The sequence below is a fragment of the Sceloporus undulatus genome, unplaced genomic scaffold (assembly GCF_019175285.1).
Source record: "Sceloporus undulatus isolate JIND9_A2432 ecotype Alabama unplaced genomic scaffold, SceUnd_v1.1 scaffold_1202, whole genome shotgun sequence".
Classification (NCBI taxonomy): domain Eukaryota; kingdom Metazoa; phylum Chordata; class Lepidosauria; order Squamata; family Phrynosomatidae; genus Sceloporus; species Sceloporus undulatus.
The window spans coordinates 1-5,885 of NW_024804122.1; the positions used below are offsets into that span (position 1 = coordinate 1).

The 5,885-nt window shown below is 43.9% G+C and overlaps 1 long non-coding RNA gene across 1 annotated transcript; it reads right to left on the reverse strand.

The window, feature by feature from the left end:
* Positions 1–901: 901 nt before the first annotated feature.
* Positions 902–5,001, reverse strand: LOC121917858. The gene is made up of 3 exons (XR_006101117.1): positions 4,952–5,001; positions 3,985–4,105; positions 902–957 (listed from the first exon to the last, which is right to left on the reverse strand). It is a non-coding gene; the product is annotated as an uncharacterized LOC121917858 (long non-coding RNA).
* Between the last annotated feature and the right edge of the window lie 884 nt (positions 5,002–5,885).

Consider the following 5,885-nt stretch of genomic DNA (forward strand, 5'->3'; position numbering starts at 1 on the left):
CTGTGTGAACTCTCTGATGTGTCACTAGGTTTGACTTCTGAGAAAAACATCTCCCACAATGTTGGCATTTGTATGGCTTCTCTCCTGTGTGGACTCTCTGATGTGCCAATAGGTATGACTTCCAAGAAAAACATTTTCCACAATGCTGGCATTTGTATGGCTTCTCTCCTGTGTGGACTCTCTGATGTGTCACTAGTTGTGATTTCCAAGAAAAACATTTTCCACAATGCTGGCATTTGTATGGCTCCTCTCCTGTGTGGACTCTCTGATGTGTCACTAGTTGTGATTTCCAAGAAAAACATTTTCCACAATGCTGGCATTTGTATGGCTCCTCTCCTGTGTGGACTCTCTGATGTATCACTAGTTGTGATTTCCAAGAAAAACATTTCCCACAATGCTGGCATATGTATGGCTTCTCTCCGGTGTGGCCTCTCTTATGTGTCACAAGGTATGACTTCATAGAAAAACATTTTCCACAATGCTGGCATTTGTATGGCTCCTCTCCTGTGTGGACTCTCTGATGCCTCACTAGGTGTGACCTCCGAGGAAAACATTTCCCACAATGCTTGCATTTGTATGGTTTCTCTCCTGTGTGGACTCTCCGATGTCTCAGTAGGTGGGACCTCTGAGGAAAACATTTCCCACAATACTGGCATTTGTATGGCTTCTCTCCTGTGTGGACTCTCTGATGTATCAGCAGGCTTGACTTCCGAGGAAAACATTTCCCACAATGCTGGCATTTATATGGCTTCTCTCCTGTGTGGACTCTCTGATGTATCAGTAGGTGGGACCCCTGAGGAAAACCTTTCCCACAATACTGGCATTTATATGGCTTCTCTCCTGTGTGGACTCTCTGATGTCTCTCTAGGTGTGCCTTTGAAGAAAAACATTTCCCACAATGCTGGCATTTATGTGACTTCTTTCCTGTGTGGACTTTCTCATGACTCAAATGTTCTTCTGTAAAGAAGGACAATGCCAGATTAGACTGAAAATCAGAGTTAAGAGAGGAGGGTGTTAACCCATGATGCAAAGAGAGGAGAGCTTGCAAATAATTGTATTATTAGGAGCAGGTAATTGTTAAAGTTGCCAGATATTGTGCAGCTGCGATTATTTGTCACCTAATTTTTTTGGAAGAGATGCAGAAACACCCATGAAATATCTTGAAATAATTATGACACAGAGTCAGGCTTTTACATTTTTATACAACTTACTTTTTGAAATTAATAGGACTGTGTATGGTGTTTTCTGCACTATATTCGGTTGGCTGTTCTGTTTTATATGAATCCTTTTAGAAGTTTGAAGTGGATGAGTGGTTTGCCACTATAAACAAACCATGTGTAGCTTGTATTCTGCCCGAAATGTTATATAACTCAGCTTCGGAGAAACTCGATTAGGATACAACTTTCTAAGTGACCATCCCAAAGCTCCTATTTTAAGTCTATATTTCTCAAAGTTACGGGGGACAATTTTTAGCTGCCAGGTTTAGGATGTCATTTTATGAATTGATGTTTACCTGTATTACTAGAATACAAATTACTTCTTGTGATGCTTTGTAATACTTGTATTTCTTTTGTTTGTTTTTTAAGATTGCCATAATAAATTATTCATTCATTCATTTGTATTATTTTGCAACTTAACATGAAGAACCTCCAAGGACCTGAACGAAATCTACTGTGTCTGTGATTTAGTTTTAAGTGTGGAAAGTGGCCAGTGTATAGCCAATATCTATATCTGGATATTTGCTTCTGTACTCTGCTATGTTATTATTAATATTATTATTATTTATTTAGCACTGTACATTTGTAGATTTTTTGAGCTGCATCTGGGAGTGTCACCCTCAGATTTTAGTGTACATTGGCTTGTGAACGTGATAGAAATTCAGAGCAAACAAAGACATGAGAGGCAGTGTGCTAATCCTTTTTGTCTGAGGTATTTGCATCAAACACCCATTGCATTCAGTTCAGTTTCATGCCAAATTCCCCTAAAATCATAGCTCTTGCGGGTATCCTCCCCAGACTCCAGCATTTTGGGTAACAAAAGACCTCTTGAATCAACCATGGAGCTAAGCAAGCTCAAGTAAGAAAAGAAACATTAGACAAAAGCAGGTTTTGTGTCCCCCTTTCCTGCCTTCATAGTTATTACTCATAATTGCTAAATGGAACCCCTAAATATGTCTGAAAACAAGGATTTGAGCTGGTTCTGAGAAGTTCACTCAAACCAGTTCTTAAAATCTGTCAGGTTGGTGGCTGCTTCCCAATCCCCAAGGCCCCTCTCCTGGCCCTTCCCAGAGGTCCCTTCCTCTCCACACAGAGCTAGGTGATCCTGGCTTTGCTCCGGCCTTCCCCTCCTGGATCCCCTTCCTTTTCTCCCTCTGCTCTCCAACCATCTGCACTGCTTTCGCATCTCACCTTCAGGATCTCTTCCCTCCCTTTTGATTGTTCACATTCCCTCCATCTCTCTATCACAGACACAGAGTGTGATGCATAAAAGAGACACTTTGAGATTCATTTCTTGAGAAAGACAAGGCAATCAATATACAACTAATGCATTAGGAAAGGCAGAACAAGGGGTCTGGGACCTCGTTTCTGATATTAGTGAAGGGCAAGTGCACGGGAGAAGCCTTAAAATAACCTTAGGGTATCTCTAAGACAGGGATGGACTACTATTGGGAAGTGGGGTGGTCACATTGGACCCCAGGGGATCTCGGGGCAACCCCACATTGTGTCACCTAAAAATATGGCATAATGGGTTTTGCCCCTCAATATCCCACAGCGTCCCTTTGGGGAAGTGGAGGGCATTTTGCCACTGCTGGGCCCTCTCTGAGCCATTGCAGGGCCAAGGGAGGTCTTTTCCCCAAGAAGCTGCTCCAGAGCCTCAAAAGGCTGGGTCAAAAAAAAGGTAGGAAACATGGTGAGATATGTGCTGAGTACCATTTGGGTGAGAAATGCATCAATCTCCATGCTGTCTTCTCACCAAATCCTAGAATTTTTTCCCACAAAGCCTCTCCGGAGGCTCAAACGGCTGGAAGAGGGGCCACAAAAGCCAGGAAACTTGTTCAGGAATGGGCTGAGGATCCTTAAGGGAGAAAAAGCATTAATCTCTATGGCTCCTTCCCACAAAATTCCAGAATTGGCAGTTTAGGATTGGATATTTAGAATCCTTACAAAGTGGAGAACAATATTGCCTCTCTAAATCTAGAAATTCCAAAATTCCACAGGAAGTTGTTATGACAATTAAATTACGTGTGAAAGGGAACTAGTAATGGTAGTAGAGCACAAGTTGAACATGTGTCAACAGTGTGATGCAACAGCTAAAAAGGCCAATGTGATCCTAGGCACTATCAATAGGAGTATAGTTTCAAGATCAAGGGAAGTAATTGTGCCACTCTATTCTGTTTTGGTCAGGACTCACTTGCAATAATCCTGTGTCCAGTTCAGGGCAACACAATTCCAATGTTGAGAAGGTGGAGCATGTCCAGAGGAGGAATGGTCTGGAAACCATGCTCTCCGAGCAACGACTTAGGGAGCTGGGTATGTTTAGCTTTGAGAAGGGAAGGTTAAGAGTGGATATGACAGCCCTGTTCAAATATTTGAAGACATATATTCTGGATGGCGCAGGCTTGCTTTCTGCTACTCCAGAGCAAAGGACATGGAACAATGGATGCAAGCCACAGGGACAAGAGATTCCTCTTAAACTTTAGGAGGAACCTCCTGACAGTAAGAGTTCTTCAACAGTGGAATATTCTCCCTCAGAGTTTGGTGGAGTCTCTTTCTTTGGAGGTGTTTAAACAGAGGCTGGATGGCCATCTCTCAGGGGTGCTTTGAAGGTCTATTTCTGCATGGCAGAAGATTGAACCGGATGGTCCTTGTGGTCTATTTCAACTCTTTGATTCTATAATTCTAAAGTGGAATTATAACTCTCTGACATTAAATTACGAAAGGCCCTCAGTCTTCACAGGAAGGGAAATGGATTCAGGTTCCTTACCCACAGAGGCCAGATTGTCATAATTTTCCATCATCATATAACTGTACATAAGTTTCTGCTTTTTTGTCAACAGTTTCCATTCCTCCTCGGTGAAATATACCGCCACATCCGCAAAGGTCACCTGCAATAGAAAATAGCCCTCATCTAGAGAGTGACTAAGCGAAAGGGGAGGAAAGCAAAAGGTGCATTGCAAATATTATTTCAACACTTCAGAATTCAGTCTAGGAAATAAACTTTAAATTCTGCAAACAAGCAAAAAGCTACAGCCTTTGAGATCCAGTTTGTCTCGAATACTTTCAATATAATATATAATATGATAAACAATATAATTTAGGCCATTTCTGGAATATTATTGATTGATTAAGATACTGATGATCCCAACATGTATAGTACATTTACTTGCCCAAGAAACATTTAGCCATATCTCACCTAATTTCAGAGCCAAATTTCATTTTTAAAAACAGTTCTGGGGAGTACTCTCGCCTTGAGGACCACTGGGCCCAACCTCAGTTTAGGTCCAGAGATATTCTTCCATATCCCCCAGCATTTCACAGAATGGGAAAGGAAGACACATGTGGACAAACAACACCAGAAGGGGGTCAAGATGGCCAAAGCTCTTCATGATGAAGATCACACAAGCGAAGAAGGATACAAAAGTTTGCTTTTGCCTCGACTCCTGGCAAAGGCAAGACCCTGCCCCCTTCTCTCCTCCCCTCTCCCCTCTTTTGAATTGATGGGATGCACACATCTTTTGAACTTGGAACACATTTTGCAGCAACTGAACTGACCTGAAGGTGGAAAGTGGGAGGAGGAGAGAGAAACAGAACATTTTTAAAGCCCCTGAAAAAATGAGGTGACAGAGGATTAACCAGGACTCTCTCTGCCAAACTGGGACAGTATGTTCTCCACTTGCTTTCATGAGCCGGCCTAGACACAGATGAAACGAATAGTCAGGATGACAACTTACCAAAGAGCTGTTGTACTTCGGTAGCCTCTTTCTGTTGGAGCCCAACTCCCTTCGCTTGGCCTTCGTGTTGGCCATCAGGTGGGCAGGGGTTCCTGGTGGCCCTGCACTTTGGTCACTTCCAGCAAGAGAGGCCCCAAAGCCGTGTACAAGGGGTCCAAGATGAAATTCCTGAGAAAAGAGACCAGGGTTAGGCTTGGCTTGGCTAGAAACCCTGCAGCACTCAAAATTACAGAGATTAGCATCCTGCTGCTGACATACTGATGTCTCCTTTGGGCCAGTGCAGAGGTGGGCATCCCCTTCCTCCCTTTGCACCAACCAAAGCCCCCTGGACCTAGCATAGACTCATTGCAGTTCCCCTACACAACAGTTACTCCATGCCTTGTGAGAGTAGCTGGGGATCAGGGGATGGGGAATTGGAAAGGGCCCTGATTATGACCCCATACCTAGACATGAAATGAGTGCATTTTTTGCTGAAACCTGCAGAGGTCCCCAGTGGCCTTCAGAGGAAGATTTCTTCATTTTGCTTCTGACTACAGAAACACAGCTGGATGCTTCACTAATACCTCACACCCAGCACTCTCACCAGGCATGGAATGGCCATGCAGGATGGCTCCCACAACTCTATGGTAGGACCTGGGTCAGTGAATGGCCAGTTGTAGCCCTATTCCACCTGGAGCAACACTGGAGCATAGAGGGTTCTGTTGGGACAGCCTGTCTGGCCTGGTGGTTCCTCATTCTCCCAATGGCCAAACCAGCAGAACTCTTTATGCTCCAGTGTTGCTCTGGGCAGAATGGGACTACAACTGGCCATTCACCAGGGAGGCCTCTAGTCAGGAAGGGCAGGAAAGGAGCTCTCTTTTCTCAGGTTGTTCCCCTTCCATGGGATCCAGCCCTTCTCCCAGGATCAGGGGGCACCAGAGGATTGAGCTCATGG